The 21,158-nt window shown below is 40.4% G+C and overlaps 1 protein-coding gene across 43 annotated transcripts in view; it reads left to right on the top strand.

The window, feature by feature from the left end:
* The window catches only part of CAMTA1 (calmodulin binding transcription activator 1), an 850,910-nt gene that overhangs the window by 92,242 nt on the left and 737,510 nt on the right, over positions 1–21,158 (top strand). Inside the window, exon 5 of one of the 43 annotated variants that reach the window (XM_023627431.2) lies at positions 3,526–4,083. The exons of the other annotated variants lie outside the window; for them this stretch is intronic. The gene's annotated coding sequence lies outside the window, so the exon portion shown is untranslated. Of the gene's footprint in view, positions 1–3,525; positions 4,084–21,158 lie in introns of those variants that run through there. 43 annotated transcript variants of the gene reach the window in all.

Genomic DNA, 21,158 nt, shown 5'->3' with positions numbered 1-21,158 from the left:
TATGTATATATGTATAATATATATATATATTCTGGCTTTGATCCACATTGTGTCTTTAAAGATTAATGAGAATTGATGATGAGGTCAGAAACCTGTTCTTTAGCCTTGGTAGGCCAAGAAAAGTAAACTGTTTTGAAAGGGTAAACAGGAACTCCTCAGCAGCACACATGCTCTTACGACTTCCCATCCCCATAAGGAGCCCCAAGGGGAAAGGTAAATGGACCTCGATTCTGTACCTTTATCAAGTTTAAATTACTTTAGGTTCCCTTTAGTTTGTTTCCTGCTCTATGAAGATAAACCAAAAATCCTCCCAGCGCCAGTGTATAGGAAGAGCCTATTTTGAGCCGTGTGCTTGTGAACCTTATGTTCTTGGATGACTTTAGTGTTGAAGGGATAATTGCCTGTTCATCTTTTATGAGCTACTGTCATGAGAATTTGAGATCTAGGTAGTCTGTATTGTCAGCTTCCAGACTTTCATGATCCCCCTAAAGGCATCATAGAGAATGGTCACTAACTGTGCTCTCTCTGATGCTGTCCTCACACCATTGTGTCCACATGAAGGAACACTCAGTAAACACAATTTCGTAATAATGAAGTACTCATTGCGTAAATTTTCTTAACCTCTATTCTAATTAAAATGTTTCCATCTGATGGGGAAGTGTATGAATACCAAAAACTAGAAATTAAGCAAGAAATTAAAAGAACATTATTGGCTTTATTGCAGTTTGTTTTGAGGTTTTTATTCCTAAGTGGCGTTTTGCTTATAAAGTCACTTTTTCACACACAAATCTTTATGACGAATGGACTGGAATGTATCCCAGCAAAAGAAGAGCTATTTTATGATGCCATTTGTAAATTATAACATGTTATGTAAGAAAACCAAAGTAGTAGCTTTTTAAAAGCATTGTTAACATAATTACTTAATTTGGTACACACATAATACTGGTTTCTTTAAAAGTGAAGCTCAGTGTGTCCAGGAGACTAGAAAAGTGAGCGTTTTGACATTTATTCATTGTTTTCTTTTAGACCTGGGTCAGGAGCATGCTCTTGTTGTAATTCTGGTCTCAAAAAGTCCAGGGTATAACATTTAAACTTGTAATTTATTCCTTCAAAAATTTGCTGCTAAACCTTAGACTTTCACCAGTATGACCTTAACCAAGGTGGGTATTTGGCCTGCAGTAGGCAAGCACTTGCCCTTATCCTCAGGTACATAGCACCCACATACATGCCAGCTATCTGGATCATTGTGTGTGTTTCATCTGGATTTGCCTTTGCTAATAAGTACTGATTAACTTGAAACTCCTATCTCTGGATGTGGATGTAGGTGAAGGCAGAGAAATACCAAACACCACAGCTCTTCACAATCAAGTACAATACGCCACTAGCCGATCCTCACCTCCTCCCTTCCACCCTCCCCAGATGCAGGCACTTCACTCCTGTGTCCTTTGAACATCCTGTTTCCTTCTCCACCCCATCCCTCCTCCCCAGTTCTGCTTTATCTGGCAGACAGACTCTTTCTAGAGGCCAGCCTGGATGTCACTTCTCCATGCACTCTTTCTGCGCAGCCTGTCCTGTTGGTTCACTCTTATTATAGGCACTGCTTTCCATACCCCGTGAGGGCTCTTGCTATATCATATTGTAACTCATCTCTTTATTAGTGTCTTTAATCCACTGAACTCTGAGCTCCTTGAGGGCAGGTGCTGGGCCTCACCTGTTTCTGTTTCCCTGAAGCCCAGCCCAGCATCTGCAGTGATTGTGAGGGAATGAATGGGAGTCGATGGATAGGGGAAGTGATGATGGGGTAATCACCTTCACGCTAAAAAGGTGAACTTAATAACTGTTTTAGGGGAAGAGAATAAATACTGTTTTTCTCTTAAAATTTTGGTAGCAGAAAGCAAATGTGCAAAGAGCAAAGTCAGAAGCTGCCATCTGATCCCACAGAGACAATAGCATTTTATGTAAAAAAAAAAATTTGTATTTGATCACCTTGCAATCTTCAGTTTGTTGTTCTGATGTCTTAACTAATTATTTAATTGGATAACTTCTAGGGAAATAGATCATAAATGTCATGAGGACTTTACTTGTAAGAAGCCAGCTCTTTTCATATATAAGTACCATCTTCTAGACTTGTGGAATTGACTGGCCTCTGAACATAGGACACATGCCTGAATATGATGGTTCTTTTTTAAGTTACCTTGCTCCACTGGAATTCAGTAGTCATGCTTATATTCAGTCAATTTGAGGTTTGGTTGGAAATCAGTCCCAAATTGGAAAAACAAATTAGGCAGCATCACCCTTCCCACTGGCTCCCAACTCGCCCTATAAAACTTACTACCGCAGGGGCCGGCCCCGTGGCTGAGTGGTTATGTTCATGTGCTCTGCTGGGGTGGCCCAGGGTTTTGTTGATTCGGATCCTGGGCGCGGACATGGCACTGCTTGTCAGGCCACACTGAGGCGGTGTCCCAAATGCCACAACTAGAAGGACCCACACCTGAAAAAAATGCAACCATGTACTGGGGGGATTTGGGGAGAAAAAGCAATTAAAAAAAAAGATTGGCAATAGTTGTTAGCTCAGGTCCTAATCTTAAAAAACAAACAAACAAACGAAAAACCTCATTAGTCCAATGTTCAGGTGTTCTACCCTAAATCACTCACTTTATGGCTCTTCCCCCCAATAGTACCTAAGCAAGGGGAGGCAAATGAGAGACAGATTAGAAAGAACAGATCTTCAGAGGTTTTCCTTCAGCATCAGTATCCATTTTGATAGTTTTAAGGGCCACTGTAGAAGTCACCTGTAGCTTATTAGGCTCTTACAGCAATAGGAAATGTTAGTCCTTTTCCTCATTCAGTATCCTTTTGAAATACCGTATTTTTCTAACCTGTGAAACTGGCCTAGGAAGTAACGATTGGAAGTGCTAGAAATTAAAAAGTCCACCTTCTTAGTCTAGCAGGGGAGCCTCTCAAAGCATTGTGTTCTATCAATATGAATATGTACTTAGACACATTAATCTGAGTTAGAGAGCTGATTGTACATAATGACTCCCCTGGGAGGCTATGTTAGAAAAAAAGAAAACAAAAACTTAAGTAGTTTACTGAATATGCATAGTCAGTAAAAAATTCTTCTAAAATTAGTGTTAATTGAATCTGAACCTTGATCATCTTTAAACCTTTAATTTTTAATTTGATCTTTTAAAAAAGTTTTGTGGTCTCTTGAAAGAGGCCTACAACCCAATAAAAGTTATGCTGTAATTGCAAAAAGACCAATTGTAAAAGACCCAATTTTGTGTTAGCGTAGGGAAATAAGTCAGATATGTGGGTATATATATGTATATAGTAAGTGTGTCTGGGGGGTACATATATACAAGTACATGTACATATATATATGTGTGTTTAATACATACTTTAGTTTGCCTCTATCCAGATGTCTCCTTTTCTCTCTGCCTCTGGAAATGGGGCAAATTTTCTTCAGTTAAAAACAAAAATAGAAGCGACGGTCTTGACCCATTTTACACTTATTTATTTCAGGCTCTCACCACACACTTGTTCATGGGCGCAGCAAGAAGAGGGATCCACAGAGCTGGAGCCATGAGGGCTGACACATTGGAATGAAGGCTGGCAGAATTCGTAGGGAGAGCTTTGCCATCCTGCCAGCTCCATATCTGGCTTCAAGACAATTCTATTAGTGAATTAATTGTACTCAAAACCTGAAATTAATTTGAACTGAATGTTATTAAAAACGAAATAGATTAAAGTGACCCACTCTTGCTTCATCCAGAGTTATTATGAAGGAGATCTACGGCCTGACCCAGCTCTGGGAGAGCAGGTCTCTATCCACATGCCACCTGGTCAGAGAGGCCTGCATGACCATCCTTGCACCAGGTGCCATTCTCAGTCCTCTTAGCAAATTTTCATAAGAGCACTCACACCGCCAAGTGATGATGTGTTTACGTGTTGGTTACGTCTGTACCCTGCAAGAATGGAAGCTCCGCAAGAGCAGGGCCTCTGTCTTGTTCACTCTGTGTCTCTGATGTGGAGGACGGTGCCTGGCACAGTGTAGACTCGAAATAAATGCTGTTGGATGAATGAATGGGTCAGTAGCTTTGCATCCTTTCTGAATGTTTCCTTTTAATTTGCCTTTACATATGACTTTTTAAAATGATAAAATAGTGGAATTTGGGGGTAAATATAAAAAAATTTTGTGATTGAAATGATTGGCAGCCTAGTACAGAGTGTTTATGAGATCCCAGAGCATGTCAGGACTTTGGAATTATGAATTACAAACTTACTGTGTTTTGTGGTCTGCATGCCTCCTAACGAAGAAGTAGAAGAAATAGATGTAGGAGAAACGTGAGTCATGTCTCTGGAATATTTTGATATCAAGACATCTAGTGAGAATCTAGACAGAAACATTGAGAAATAAAAATAGGGAAGTAGAAAATAGGCAGACATTTAAAATTTCCTTAATACTTAATAGTTTAAAATAATAAATTTTGGCATCAAGTAAACAAGATAAATCAAAATATTTCTTACGTCAAATGAGCATTAACAAAGATAGAACTTGGAGGCAATTACTTAGATAATACTAACAAAAGTACTTTTGTTCCAGATTACCTTCATGGATGTCATAGTTGCTCTGTCTTTGTTCTTTGTGTGTTGGCATAGGCCAGAATACCGATACTGTTCTTGAAAACCTTTGAGTTTTTTTTTTTTTTAAATACAAAGAGCAAAAACAAAACCAAGGAGACAGTATCCTGTGATGTAGGCTGTTATCTCAAGGTGAGTTTATTTGTGGCACTAACTTGTGATAAATTGTTTAAAGAACTGAAGTTTCTTTTCAGGTATAGCATATTTTATTTGTCAGGTTTTGTTCATTTTAGTGTAAATCTTGGTTATTTATTGCACACTGAGGGAATCAACTAAAAAGTTGTGAGACAAAGTCCTAGTTAAACTTGAATTTTCTTTCACATAGAGAAGTAACCAGCATTTCTGATCACATCAGTAAATATGTTTCAGTTCCTTTTAGATAAGGTGGGAAAAACAAAAACCAGATTTTTATTGCCACAAAGCAAAATGAAAACAAAAAGCCTTTTACGGCATAATGCATTTTTCATTAAACTTATCTCTGAACTATTTTGATTATGTAATCTCATCCTTTCATGGAAGTATAAGAAGTGTGAATTCTGGGGTGAAGAAATAATTGCAGAAGGTGGTTAATGAGGCAGAACTCACAAATCTGCATTTGTAGTTTTGTGGACAAATAAATCATCAGTGGAGGATACAAATGTAAACAAAAATTCTTGATTGCATTTAAGAAATGGAAGGTTGAACTTTTTACTAAAATAGAATTTTACAGCCTCTCAGAGGGATGTTATAAGTATTAAATAAGTGTAATGTGCTCAGAATAGCAACCTAGGGCGTAGTGAGCACTAGTAAATGTTCGCTATTTATTCTTACAAGGATTTTAGTATGAAAGATTAAATCATGTTTTAATCATGCATAATAAACTGTGCTATAATTTTATTATGGTGAATGTCCACTTGTAATTCAATGAAGAGTGGCTTTTTAAAGCAAAGAAGAAGCTGAAATGTTTTTCTTGGTGCTGTTATGTATGTAAATGTAAATGGTGCTGGGACAGGCTATCTAAATGTCAACCCCGCGATAGAAAAGATGCAGGAGCAAATGTGTAACTCTTAGTTTTGTTTTGAAATACGTTATTTTCATAAATCTGAAGATTTGGTTAACTTATTGTTTTTAGCACACCCCACTGTTGCATGTGTGTACTTCTAAGTTTTGTCGAATTAAATAGAAATTTATGACCAACAAATGCTTAAAGCCACTGTCAAAATTACGTACTTAGCACTTCATTGATTCGAAGTCTGGTTTTCATTCAATATTCCTGCAGTGTGACATAAGATAGTCAAGACTGATTACATGAGTTAGTGCCCTCTGGTGGCATGCAGAGGACATCAGGCAGAGAGGGATTGACCCATGAGCCTGCAGATAGCTCTTCTAAAGAGGAGCCACCTGATAATTGGTTCTTTCTGAGAGCTTTTGTTTTTGGTGGATTTTGAACAGTCTCATGGTGATTGGTTTATGCCTGTCTATAATTTCATGTTTTTCATGTGTTTGGTGCTTGTCAGTTTCCTACTCCATGAAGCCCTGGCCGTGGAGTTCACTAGTAACAGCTTTACAGCCAGCCTACTTAAGCAGCTTAGGTTGTGGGTGAATTTCTGGGTGAGAAAATTTTCAGGTGCACCTGCTGTAAGAAGGTATATCAACGTTAAGATTTTCCATGGAGGACCAGGAGGTGTATTTTTAGATGCATCTCTTAACTTCCTTTTCAAGGTGGGGTACAATGTCCCTTCTGGATTGATATCTTTGGGTGACTCACTGGTACAGCTTGAGATGAGCCCGCCTGATGGATTAGTATTAAGTGGGCATTCATTTCCGATTTCGATCTTCTCTAGAGGGCAACCCCGCCTTTCCCACTTAGGTCCTTTGGCCAGACTCGTTTCACTTTGAGCTTTAGAGTAAGGCAGACAAGGAATTGGATCCCTCTATCTCTGAAAAGGTAGGACTCTGGGAAAGTCACTCTGTCTTTTATGAGTTTCTTTAGCTGTGATGTAAGGGCAGCTGCTGCTGATTCTAACCCATGTCTAGAGACTGCTGTGAGGTTGGAATGAGTTGATATGTGAAAAAGTCTGAAATTGAACTCTGTCGAGTGCTGTTAAATACGTGAGTTTCCTTTTCTTCCTCAAAAGGAAGGAAGCTCCTCTCTCCTTTTTCAGTTTAAAAGATCATTTTAAAAAAGTTTTTTATTTTGGAATAATTTTATATTTACAGCAAGGTTGCACTGATGGTACAGTTTTCCCATATGCCTGCCACCTAGTTTCTCCTGCAGGCCTCACTTTTATACTGTTGAGTTTTCTTATAACTTTTTGTATATAATCTCTGTGAACTTTGGTAAAATTTGACTTACAGTGCCAGTTTAGCACTTTTCTAAGGCTGAAACGTTTGCCCTGAATACCTGAATTCTCCTGTAGGTGTCCTATTTGTTTCCAAACTATCCTTCTGTTTTTACCTTGGTCCGTGTCTGACCATTCTAATGTCAAATTTGACTTTAGAATAACCTCCTTAATTTTCCTGAATCTTAACAGCTAAATAGTTTCCCTGTTTATGCAATTAATGAGCTGTTCAACCAAAGGAAAGACGTGGTAGGCAGTTTGAGTCAGTATTTCAACCAGGCGTTTTTGGAGTCTCATAGCTACTTCTCATGCCATCACAATATAAGTCAGGATGGAAGCACACGCACTTTCAAAAAACCCCCCAAAAATCCCAAAACATTTCTTCAGAAATACAAAAAGAAACTTAGTGGGCTTCTTGATTAAAAGTCCACTGGCTAGTTTTAATACATAATCTATAATTAGCATTATTATATAAACAAAAATAGTAGTAACTCATTTTATATGCCTTTACAGTTGAAGAAAATTATTTTGCAGGCAACAGCTCATTTGGTTTCTTAACCACCTTGAGAGTCGGAGAGAGCTTTGTCACTCCCTTTTCCTGTACCTTGATGAAGTCAAGGAGGCCAAAGAGTGACCTGGTTGAGGCCGCATAGCGAGAGTTAGAGCCCAAGTTCTTTAGAGCCATTCTGCACACGTGGGCTGAGCACCTCCACTCCATGCCTCCCCCAACACTCCTACAATAAAGGGGCTTTGAAAATGCTGTTTTCTCCCTTTTAAGTTGGCTATATTTTACTCCAGTGATCATATTTATGCTTTTAATATGCATAACAATTCTTTGATAAATTGACAATTTATATATTTTGTTTCAGCCCAGATCCTTACTGAATATTATGAGATCATCATTGTTAGGCCTGATTTAGCGGAATCTCACTGTCTTGTGCCTTTGGGGAAATCATGGTCACTGCCAACACTGAGCATCCACAGACCCTGGTATAACTGCAGCCTCTTCTGAGGCGACATCCTGTGTGTCATCTTTGGGTTACATATTGTGCTGGAGAGAAACCTTGACGTTAGAGACACGTGTGACATCTTTTTTACGAGAGCCACTGAGATATTTGAATGAGAAGATGATACAGTTTGAAAAAGTGATAATGGGCCAGGTTCTTGAAAAGCTAGCAGAATGTCTTATTTAAACATTTAGACCTAATCAGAAAACAGAAATAAATCTCCTAAGAAAATTTTTTGGCAAATATGGTGGGAGTAGATGCTTTTATGTAAATTCTAATACCTGTTGCTGTGGCATAAAAATTTAATTTTGTTGTCATGCTTGTTTGTTTTGTTTTGTTTTGTTTTTGGTTAGGTCTCCCATTTCTAACGGCATCTTGTTTGACCTTTCTGAAACCATGAGTTAAGATGAACCCATGTGCTGGTGGCTGTGGTGGCAGCTATTCCTAGACTGACCACTCACTGACCACTTTGGTGAGTTTGATGTGTGATTTTCTTTTAATCAAGAACATAGACAAATCTGCAAAGTCAAGTGTTAAGAGTTAGCATACGTTTTAATATTTTGAAGTTTTAATAGTCTCATTCAAGAACCATCTTTTTTTTTTTTTTTTTAAAGATGACAAAGCATCCATGTGTTTGCCTCTTCTAGTCTGGCATGTCAGAATTCCGGAGCAGCACCCAGCGTAAATCCCTGGTGGCTCTCCTGACGCCTCCAGCCTGGGTGGATGTGCTGCTCCCTTGCAGCAGTTTCAGATGTCACATAATAAAAGTCTTTGTTGTGGTGGTTTTGGTTGGTGTCTTCAGGTTCGATGCCTTTAGGAAGTTATAAAACAAATGGGGCTATCTGGCTGGACTGAGAGGCTGGATAACCACTGATCTGAAATTGTCCCTGTTGATATCTGCAAAATTCAAAATGAAGGGTTTAGTTTCACGTGCATGCTGTGGGGGAGTTGTGTGTTATAATAGGCTTATGTCCCATCGGGGGATACTCATGGTACTGATCCTGAGAAACTTAGACTAGATGGGTCCTTGGCTTCCCTTGACTAGTGGATTTTGCTGAGGATCACCTGAGAGATTGTGTCACCACTTTCCTTTCTTTCAGTATTGGGGTCCTGGAATGGGTGCAGCCTGAGAGGGAGGTGCTCTGTCTTCATTTGTAGTGTACTGACAATGACTGGAAAACAGATTAAGGTTTTTGGTTGTGTAATTTACAATAATGACCAAAAGCATCAAGCCTACTCCCCACAAGCTATCCAGTTAGCCAAATATTTATTCACATTATAAATTTCTTTCAGCTGTGGCCGGTCACTTCTTTCCCTATCTTTTTCCTTTCTGTTTCCTTTACCCACCAGATAGATTCACACTGAAAAATAAAACGGGCTCTAGTATTTACGTGTTAAAAATTAACCTCTGTGCTCAGAGGTGCCTTGTGCCAAGCACAGTTAAATAAATGGAGAACTGGGGCAATTGTTTACGTGAAGGTTGGATGTGACATGTGAATGAGCCTATCTTTTTAATACTCACCCATCTGTCCTGGACTGCAATAGGCGTTTTGCATTTTAAGTTTAATTTTGAGAACCAGCCACTCACTGTGAAAGCAAAGTTGCTGGAAAGTTTGTTTTAAAGATGATGCCACCCTCTAAACCCAATAAAAATAGCATGGAATAAAATTTAATTATGCTGTGCTGAATATTTCATGTAGAATTAAGGGGCAAGAGTTGCCTTTAAAAAGCATTAAGTTTGGAAAGAATAAAGGCTTTGTAGTTTCTTTGGAAGATACTATAATTAAAAGATTTGCTCAAATGTATTTTTCCCCTTTTGAAGAGTTTAAAGAAATCCATCCTTCCTTCCTAAATTGATTGCCTCTCAGACATCAGCCCTGCTTGGCAGTCAGTACGATGAGGCTGCCTCTGTGCTCATTTGACGGCTTCTTTCTGTTCAATGTAAAATAGGTTTTTAATCTTCTGATTTAGATGTTTAATAGAAAGTAAATGTCTGACTTGCTTTGGTTTCTGCTGAACCTGTATTTAAATCCACACAAACAGTTTGAATAAAGTGAAAACATCACTGGACTAGCTATTTTAAACATTTCAGGATGTAAGAATGCTAAATGGGGTTCCCTTTTAAAAATAGAAATGGCTGCTTGCATTTACATAATTACTGCTAACTAGCACAACATTTTAAATGGTGACAAACTCAGGGTAGAAAAAGTATCTGTTTTAAAAAGCCTGGTAAAAGGAAGCTGAAAATGCTTTTTGAGCAGCTGCCTCGTGTGGAAGGTCTTTGCAAAGCCAGGAAACCGAGACTTCTCGGTGGGGAGGGCAATGCTGGGGGAGGTGGTGAGCAGCTCAGGTAGCTTCTTATAGACTCTTGTAAGCTGTTCCTTACCAGGCTGGAACTTGCTAACCTTTCATTTTGAAGCATAGTTATAATTATTAATTCCCAAATCTGCCTTTCAGTTTTGGAGAGGGTGCGGTGTTTTCTGGCTACTGTTAAAAGGTGTCTGGTGAGGACTGAAGTTCATTGTTGGTGAAAAGAACATGGAAGAATGTTTGTGAAAATGAAAATGTGTTGAGATACAAACTCAGGAACACTTCAAGCTGGTAGCTCAAGAGTGTCCTTGATTCTGCCCTCTTTTCCCCATCCCAAGCGTGGAATCCATCTGTCAGTTTTTTTCTTCTCTTTCCAAGATATGTCCCACTTTGCACATCTCCCCATTTTCTTTACCTGGACACCTGTCACCTTTTCCTTTGTGGACCCCTTGTCTCCAGTCTTGCTCCCTGTGCAGGGGCCAGGGTGACCTACTAAAAATGTAACTAGGATGAGATTAGTAGCTTGCTTAAACCCTACCTGCAGTGACTTTCCATCCATTGGGAATACAGTCAGCCTGCGTGATCTGGTCCCTGCTACAGCTCTCAGTTCCCCCCGCTTGCCCTTCCTTCCGGCATGTTGACCTTTCCCATACCCGGAACCCATGTAGCCTGCTTCCTTTTTGCATTAGCTGTTTCCTCTATGGGGAATGCTCCCCTCACCCTCTCCAATCTTTGTATGCTGGCTTCTTCATGCTATTCAGGTCTCACCTCAAATGTCATCTCAGAGAGGCCCTCCCTGGAGAACCCAATCTAGCATATTCCCCCATCACTCTATCATCTGGCAGTTTTGTCTTTTTTTATAGCGTTTATTACTGTCTGAAATTTTTTCTTGTTTTCTTTTTTGTTATTTTTCTCCTCTCCTCCCCACCCTTCTAATGTAAGCTCTTTTATAGCTGGGACCTTGTCCGTCTCCTTAGCTGTATTCCCAGCAGCTCAAAGCACCTGTAGGTGCACAGATCATCACTGATTAAGTGCATACAGGAGAGGAACCCTGGAGATCACTAATGTCCAAGGAGAGCTCTGACCTGGTGTAACTGGGCACCTAGAAGGACGGTCCTAAATTCCTTGTCCCTGGATGGTTTGTCCCTGTTTGGGTTGGGTGGTTTTGGAACCTGTTCTAAACCTTGCATTTTGGCATTGAAAGTTAACATTTGGAGATTCATGGAATGACTGTACTTAAACAGATCAGCCTGTGTCCCAAGAAGGATGTGAACATGGTTCTCTCGGCTCCCTGCAGTGAGATGCAAAGTTAGTGTTCCCAGCGGTTTTGGTTCCTGGTGGGAACTCACCAGTAGTGGGTTGCCTCCTTGCTGGGCCAGTGGGGCAGCACTGCCTCCTTTTGCCAAAATCGGAATTTGAACTCAGTTGCACCCAGCTTGATAGCCAGACCTCATTTTCTGTGATTTCTCCTGCGGCATCTGTCTTAGGAGCGTGACGGGGAGATTTTCTATGTTCAGCGTTCATTCTGGGGTTAGGGAACAAACTTGCTAAGATCTCGATATTTGCGGAAATCTAAACCTCAGTGAACAGCTTTTAGCTTCTTTGGTTTTCCTCGTGGCTATATCTCAGAATTTTAGGAGGAAAATGTACCAGTTCCTGAAACCTGGCAAGTTGGTGAGGGTGCTGGGAAGTAGTTAGTTGAACCCTTCACATTCAGCTTCCTTAGGAAAGAAAAGACATCTCCAACTCACTGAACCTCGATTATATTATGCCACTCTGAGTTGTCTGTCAGAGCATTTACTTTGGTCTCGAATATGCTACTTGGGAACTGAGTTGTAGAACTCAGGAGAGCTGTCTGCTAAGCAAAAGCTCCCCTGTGCAACTTTCCATTCTTGTTGCTGTCTTTATCAGGAAATTATTACAGTGGTTGGGGTGTATTAGTAAACAGTAACTTCTCAGTTAGATTATAGTGAAATGGACGTTTTTAGGACTGAGACCTAGGGATAAAGCCCTTGAGCTGGAGGATTTGAGTTGCTTTTGACTGAGTATCAACTCATTAGACTAGATTTAGGGGAATCTCTTCTTTCTTGGGTGTGACTGGAACCTAGTGCCACCCAAGTCCAGGTGCCTTGACCACCTGGTCCCCTACTTGCTTGACTAGAGAACAGGTTTGAGCTGGAGGGAACAAACAGGATGAGGGCAGGCAGAGCCAAGAAAGGGCCTGGCCTATGCAGGATTGAGGTGTGTGAAATGAAGGTGTGTAGATAGGAGTGGAAAATGGGTTCCGACCAGCTTATGATGGGTCTTATGTGTAAGAAGTGGGCAGCCACAGCAGGTGGTTTTCCCATGAGGATGAGCTGGTGAGTTGGTATGGTTTAGGGTCAGCTGGTGGCAGGGAGAAGAATTGGGAATACATGTCAGTCATTGGTTTCATATTTATGGAAAATCCAATAAACCTGTCTTTACTGGAAGCCATTTTCCTTTTAGAACAAACAGTATGAGAAATCATCCACTGCAGACCCCTAAATGGTGTCTTTTCTGATTTGACCCTTTGGTTGGTTGCCTTTGAAGTTAACAAGCTGGGTTAGTCAACTGAATACCCTAAACATTCCTGTACATGCTTGGCCAGCAGTGGTCACTAATCCTGGTAAGTATTAGAAGGGCAATGACTTTCCCACATGGATTATTAGAAATTAAGTGTGTGCAGTACACTTGACAGTGTGTTTGACACACATTCAGTGTATACAGTAGTTGCTATTTAATTGTTTGAAAGTGAAACAGACAGGGAGGGTCTGGTCCAACTTGAAGAAGGGAGGTTGACCCTTCTGGATGGACATACTGGTTTCATTTCACTGGGCTTGAAGGTGAGCAAGGGAAAAGTACCGTTTACTGTTGTTCATTTCTCCTTTCCCAGCCTTAAAAGAGCCCAAATGATTTCCTGCCCACAAACTGCCTGGTTTTCTTTTTCTAGTCTGTCCCCTCTTGTCTAAGGTATTTGTGGAAATTTCTGGCTAACCACCAGTCTGTAACATTCCTCTTCATTGTAGATGCTGTGTTTAGTGGTATCTGAAAAACCCTACAAATCCAAAGTTGTTGCCTTAGGAAAGTTGAGATTCCAGTGGTTCAGTTGCTAAACTGCTGTTTTATATTCCTTATCTTAAAACTGTGGTTGGCTCGTTAAATGGTTCTTCAAGTTGGTTAAAGATTTATTAAATTTTAGTGTGTCCCAATTAAGAGAATACTAATTATTGTGTATACTTTACAAGGTCCATCTATTGCTCATTCCCAAGGTTGTAGTGATGGAAGGAATTGATATAAATTCTCTCTTTCAGGCAGACAGGTTAAAACTCATAGATGGTGGGAGGAAAGGCTAGTAATTGGCAACAGTTATCTTGGGTGGAATTGGCTTGTGAGTTGGCCCCTCATGATGGTACAGATGGTTTCCAGGGGGGAGTTGAGGAAAGACAATGGAAAGGAGTTTTCCTGAGTCTCGTCTCAAATTGAATCTCCTTTGCTTCAGCAGGCCAAGCTTAGCTGGCCATAACCTGATTCCTTCAAGACCCTCTAGCCTCTCATCACAGAGTGGACCTCCAAACAGGTACCTGGTTGACATGGAGCCTCTGGTTTGTTTTGTTTGAACGATTATCTTTTTAACAGAGAAATAGATGATCTAAACCCAGCACCACAGTGCTTCTGCCATCCATCCCCTTCATGTGCCTGAGTGTCGCAACATGCTCTTGTGTGGATCTATAGGGAAAACCAGGTAGGTCTCTAGGATCTGTGAGGTCATCTGTGTCTTGGGTGCTTCTCCAGGATGGGGTGGGTTTGCCACCCTTGATAGCTCTGCCACCATCATCCCACCCTGCTGATCCATCCTAGAAGCACTGTAGATGATAAATAATCACTACAGTGCGAGGGCTGAGATGCAACTCCCCGCCAGTGTGTGCTGCGTTGTAGTGTTTTCCTGATGGATGGAGCCTGTTCTGGGAAGCAGCTTACTGTCTCACGTGAACAGCCTTTCTAAAATAAATGACTGCTTTCTTAATATTTTGAATCATTTTCTTCAGCACATGTTTTGTAGCCATGGTTTGAAAGCTTGCCAAATATATGCCTTTGCACAACTCCCTGTAGGGCTGGATATACAACCAGACCAAACAGTGTGATTTAAGGTTGAACATAATTGGGAACTCAGCAATCACTTGCCTTGCATTTGATAGAATGGCAGCGAGTGCTCTAGAGTTATTTCTCCGTTAAAAAATTATATACATAACACACACACACAAACACACACACATATATACAGTAGTTTCACTGCCTGACAATAAAGAAGTCGTGTCTGAAACCACTGGGCAAAAACACTAGCATGGTAAATAATTACTTGACTTTTGTGATGGAGGCAGTAATTAACTTCAGTCAGATCCCAGCAGTTGATACTGTAGATGTGACGGAGGACCTTACTCAAATTATATAAGGTTGCAGGATGGAGAAAAATCAGATGGTGCCAGAAATACATTTTAAACCTAAGCCCTTGTGAAGTCTTTCATCACTTGATCTGTTTACGTCTTTCTGTGTACCTGCAGTAATTGAGCCATGAACTTGGTGAACTTGGTGCTGCCTCCCTGTTAAACAAGGGTCTTTGGTTTTTACATTTCAAATCCTGCTGTGTGTTTGTTATTGTTGGATTGTTGGTTATGTGTAATTGAGACCCTTTCTTGTGCTTCTAATGCTGGTGGAAAAAATGCTATTAACAGCCCCACTCCCTGGAGCTCTTTAAAAGATGAAATTGAGAACTCTTTGAAAATTCACGTGGGAAATCCAAAGTTTGTTTACCAGACTGAGAGAGATGATGTTATTGGAAACTCATGGTAAATATCTGGATAACAGAGGGTGGAGACACACTAAAACATCTGCTTCATTCTCTGTGCTGGTGCTCTTCAGGCTTCCCTCCAGCACTGACACTGTGTAGGAGAAAGAGGTGGTGTGTGGAAGATTTGAATATCTTTGAAACTGTGTCCAGGTTATCACAGCCACCAGAATTCCCTGCTGATGGCCTCCTGTTGCTGTGCAGTGAAACAACCTCCCATAAACCCTTGTAAGAGGGTGTTAATCTAACAAGAAAAAGAAATAATGTTCTTAGGTAAAAATTTTGCCATCTCAACTTGTGCAATTAAAGTGAATTTTCTCCAAGTTTTTTTTCCTGAAAATTTGGACACTGTCTAATCATTGAAAAGCGTCTGTCTTTTGGAGTTCAGACAAGTTAATCAAACTCCAGAATTTAACCTTTATTTGCAAACAAGATGATTATGAAAAGTCCTATGGAATTTATATTTATATGTATGCCACCTGAAAGAATAAGTGAATTCAACAAGGCTACAAGATACAAGATCCATTGTATTTCTGTATATTAGAAGAAAAAGAAAAAAGGGAAGATGAAATAAAAAAATAAGTGCCATTTACAATAGCTTCAAAAACTAAAGATCAAATGCCTGAGAATAAAACTAAGTAAATCTGTATAAGATTTCTACACTGAAAACTACAAAACATTGCTGAGAGAAATGTGAGAAGATCTACAGGAATGGAGGGCTATAAGATTCAATATTGTTAAGATGTCTGTTTTCCCCAAGTTGATTTATGAATAGAGTGCCATCCTAGTCAAAATTTAGACAAGCTGATTGTAAAGTTTATGTGGAAATTCAAAGGACCTAGAAAAAGCAAATCAATTTTGTAGAAGAACAAAGCTAGAATATTGCATTGCCTGATTTTCAAGCTTACTTATAAAGCTACAATAATCAAGACAATATGGTATTGCAAGAGGATAGACACATAGATCAATGGGACAGAATAGAGAGAGTCCAGAAATAGATGCACACATACGTGGTCAATTGATTTTTGACGAAGATGTAAAGGCAAATTCAATGGAGAAAGGACAGTCTTCAACAAATCGTAATGGCAAAATTGGACATCATATGCAAAAAACATGAACCTCAGCCCATACCCCATACGCCTATAGACAAAAATTAACTCAAATGGATCACAGACCTAAGTTTAGATTCTAAAGCTATAAAACTTCCTGAAGAAAACACAGGAGAAAGTTTTTGTGACCTTGGAATAAGCAAAGATTTCTTAGATACCAAAGCACAATCCATAAGTAAAAAAAAGAAAAAAGGATTTCAGACTTCATCAAAATTAAAAAATTCTCTTCTTCCAAAGATATTATTAAAATGACAACGAAAAGAGAAGCCATAGACTGGGAGGAAACTTTGAAAAGCATATATCTAATAAAGGGCTTGTGTCTAGAATATATGAAGAACTCTTAAAACTCATTAACATGAAAACAACCCAATTTAAAAATGGGCAAGAGATTTGAATAAATACTTTATAAAGATATACAGATGGCAACTAAGCATGTGAAAGATGTTCAATATCATTAGTTATCAGGGACATGAAACTAAAAATCACAGTGAGGTACTGGTACCCACCTGTTAGAATGTTTCAAAACAAAAACAAAACCCTGATGATACCAACTCTCATGCCTTGCTGGTGGGAATGTAGAATGGTACAGCCATTTTGGAAAGTAGTTTGATAGTTTCTTGTAAATCTACACTTTAGAAAATCTTAAATCTGTACTTTTAGTATGACCCAGCAGTCTCACTTTTAGGTATTTACCTAAGAGAATGAAAAGTTATATTAATACAAAAACTTGTATGTGAATATTTATAATGGCTTTATTCATGATTTCCAAAAGCTGAAAACCCAAGTGTCATTCAACTGGTGAATGAAGCAACAACTTCAATGCAATACTACTCAGCAATAAAAAGAAACGGACTGATAGAACTTGGCTGAATCTCACATGCATGATTCTTAGTGAAAAGCAGCCAGACTCAGAAGGCTACATACTGCCTGATTCCATTTCTATGACCTGGAAAAGGTGAAACTGTGGAAAGAAAACAGATCAGTGGTGGCTGGGGATTGGAGGTAGAGGTGAGTTGACTACAGAAGGGCACAGGGGAACTTTCTGGGGTGATACAAATTTCCTATGTTTGATTGTGGTTGTGGTTACACAACTATAAAAGTTTGTCAGAATGTATAGACTTGTACACTTTGAAGAAGTACTTCACAGAAGAAGATATATGAAGGTTGACAAGCATGTAGAAAAGTGCTCTTCACTGAACCATCAGGGAAATATAAATTAAAACCACAATGAGATACCATCTATTAGAATGGCTAAAATAAAACGGACTGCCATCAAATGGTGAGATTGTGGAGCATCTGATGGTACATTAAGTGCTATAACTTCTTTGGAGACCTGTTTGGCAGTTTTTATGATATCGAACATCTACACTATGATCCAGCAATTCCACTCTTAAGTATTTACCTTAGAGAAATGAAAATAGATGTTCACAAAAGGATTGTACAAGAATGTTTATATAAAGCCCCAAACTGGAAATAGCTCAAATATCCATCATCCGAAAAGTGGATAAATAAATTATCACAATGGAATATTACTGAGCAATAGAAAGAATGAGCTACTGGTAGAACCGTATGGATGGGTCTCAGAAAGAAAAGAACATACCTTGTGAAACCAAGATATGGTGATTGGAAGTGGTCTCTTGAGGCAGGGAGGGGAAATGGCTGGAAGGAGAGCAAGGAGGCTTTCTGGGTGATGGGATTGTACTAAAGCCCTTTTGGGGTTGTGATTACATGGTTACATATAATTAAAACTCATCGAACAGATTAAGATCTCTATTTTATTGTATGTTAATTGTACTTTAATAAAAGTATCTTAAAGCTCACTTTTCTAGACATTTTATTGAATCCTAACTTTTTTAAAAATTATTTATTCTGTTTGGTCATCATTACATGCATTTTGTATAACCCTCGTTTCTATGTGGTACATCTTGTTGACATTATGCAGTATTCGCCTGGGGCAAGAGGAAAGGCTCAATTCTGATTGATTGATTTGCGATGGCTCAAAGCTTCAGAATGTCCAAAGGACAGGTAAGTAATGTGTGTTTTTGACTCTGAGTCCTATAGGACATGCCTTTAGTTACCAGTTCACTGTTATAGGACCTCAGTGTTGCAGAGAACTTGAAGACTTCCCATGTACCTTACTGATAAAGGGCAACCCCTTCTAGAAGCTGCTGTGGCTATAATTCCAGCCTTATAGATTGAGCTGGATCCAGAGGGCAAGGGATTGGAAAAGGTTTTTGCTCAAGCTCCCTTTAAACATCAGGGTTCTTGCTTTGGTCTTTCTCTTCTCTTATACTCTCCATGGGCAGCGTCATCCGTGGGCATGGCTTCTACCATCACCAGTCTATTGACGATTCTTGAATTATCTGCAGTTCTCTCTTTTCTTCTGAGTTGAAACTATATATCTAGATATCCACTGTATATAGCGCTCTCTCCCTCTACTCACAAATGGGCTGTTATTCTCATTTCATGTAAAGTTTCTCTCAAACCTTTCCTGCTACTATTTTCTCTCTCCATTTCCCTTCCCATCCTCTCCTTGACCACAGAAGTCAGGCATCTGTCTCCCCACCTCATTCAACAGAAACTTCTCATTTTAGGATTCACTGAGAACTCTTAATTACTAAGTCGCACGGCCTGTTTTCAGCCCTCATCCTTCCTGGTCTCTCTGCAGCATTTGCTGATGTTGAGTGTCCTTTTTTCCTTGAGAAAAATTGTTTAATTGTTCTCTCCCTTGGCTCTGGGACACACTTCTGTCTCCTGCCTCACCACCCTGTGGCTGCCTTTTTCCTGGTTACCCTTTGGGATTGCAGCACCTTCAATTTGTGTCCTTGGTCCTCTTTTCTCTTGTGAGAGAACTATGGTCTGTGTTCCATTCTGATGGGTTACATTTCCCTTTATACACCCGTGACCCACACATCTGTATCTTTCGGCCTTACTTCTCTCCTGAGTTTCAAGTCTTTATTTCATATTGTGTACTGAACACTTCAAACTCACTCTGTCTAAAACCAAACTCATCATTTTCCCTCCAACTGATTCTTTCTCTGGTTCTGGGTATCCAATGAGACCAGTGGCCCAGGCTCCCAACTCTGGAGTCCTTGATGCCATTTGGTGCTCCCTGGAGTGAGTGAGTGACAGTCTGCAGGTTCTGCCTGTACACGTCCTTTTATTCTTTCCCGTCGTCTTTTTCTCTCCCGCCACTGCCCAGCGTGGGCCCTTGTGACCAGCTGTTCCTGGGTTTCCCTGCCCTGTTCCTCCTTTCTGTACAACCCACTTCTCCATTCACTTATCATCACTGCAGGATAAAGCCTCAACTCCTTCGAATGACAATGAAACCCTTTGTCCATGCAGCACCTCTCCCCTCTGCACTTGGGTAATGGGAACACATGTAAGTTTCAGTTGTATTCTCCTTCCTCTCTGTCTTATCCTCATCCTCTGGTGAATGAATTGGTTCCTGCTTTAGGTTTGCGAAGCACTTTGCATTTTTCTTTATTAATAGTTTGTGAATGTGTCTCCCTACATGCATTGAGTTCTTTGGGGATAGTATCTGGATCTCTCACTTGTGTGTTATGGGGCCAGACACAGGGTCTCGTGCACAGAACGTGCTTGGTAAAGGGTTATTGAAGTACATAGTTGCTGCTGGTGCAGCTGGTAGAAGCCCACCACACCCTTCTTGGACAGGCTCTATTGTTGTCCTGCGCCTATACTCCCACACACTCTCCCTGCTCCTCCAGCTGCCCCACAGGATGGGGAGCTGGTACTGTACTTTTCTGTCTGAATGTCTGCACTCTGGTCATGGGAGCCCATCACCTGCTTGGGAGCATGAACCCTCCAAGTCGTCCACAGGAAGGACCACTCTGTGATTTGGAACATTTCCAGCGCTGATGAAGAAGAGGGATTCCCTCTTTCATATTATGTCCAAACGATCAGGGTTCTTCTCTTCCTGGTGAGGATCAGGGCGAAACCTACTGCCCAGAGTCTGTCTACAGGAGCTGAAAATGAATGCCAGTCTCCTAACCAGTAGTGTGTCTTCCGGGCCAAATACATGCATTGTGTCTTGGCTACTAATGCTAATTAGAGATGACAAAAAGGCTCATCTTAGGGCTGCTCTTTCTTCCTCACTCCTGGCAGGGCTGCTGGTGGGCAGTGGTCCCTTTTCCAGCCTTAAAGTGGCATGTGGAACCAGAGAAGAGGCTCTTTTCTACACTGGCTCTACCCTGCTAACACAGAAAACAGGATGGCGGCTGGTGCTGCAGGCAGGGCGGGAGACGTGCCAGGGGCCGTGGCTGTGGGAACGGTGGAGTTGGGCATTTTTAATTGATGCCTTTAATAATTATTGTTTAAGCAACAGAAGGCAAAGTGAGATTGTTTCAAAGGCAAATCAGAGCAGCATGAGTTGAGAAGTTGGCTCAGAAATCTGTGCCTGCCCTCCCCACTCTGTGGCTGTTATTTAAATATATACATATATTTTTAATTTTCCCTCCCCCTCATTTTTGAGCGCAGCAGTCTTCTCCCTAAAGGGAGTGAAGGAGGAAGGTGCTATATGAAAATGCTCTCATACAGTTATTATTTGCCTGGGGACAGTGCAGGTTTCTTCAGTAAATCAAAATATGCATTTTAGCGAAGTTTAAAACCTTGCTGTCTGAGCCACTGTGGGCAACTGAGGAGGAGCGGTGGTGACCTCAGAGGTCGGGTGCTGGTGCCCTCTGCCTGTGACGTCGCCCTGCTGTGGTCTAGCAGGGTCCCTGGGGTCTGAAGAGGAAATGGAGATCTGTCTTCAAGATAGACATCATTTTTAGGCCTCAATAGTTAAATATTTGTGATTTGTCTCTTCTAATTGCTTTTGAGTTTGTTTGCTTTTTAAAAATCCGGTGTGTGGTTTCCATTGTGTCCTTGAGTTGGTGAAACA

This window comes from Equus caballus, chromosome 2 (genome assembly GCF_041296265.1).
Source record: "Equus caballus isolate H_3958 breed thoroughbred chromosome 2, TB-T2T, whole genome shotgun sequence".
Lineage (NCBI taxonomy): Eukaryota > Metazoa > Chordata > Mammalia > Perissodactyla > Equidae > Equus > Equus caballus.
The sequence above is the reverse complement of the archived record's forward strand: the minus strand, read 5'-3'. Positions and strand labels throughout refer to the sequence as shown.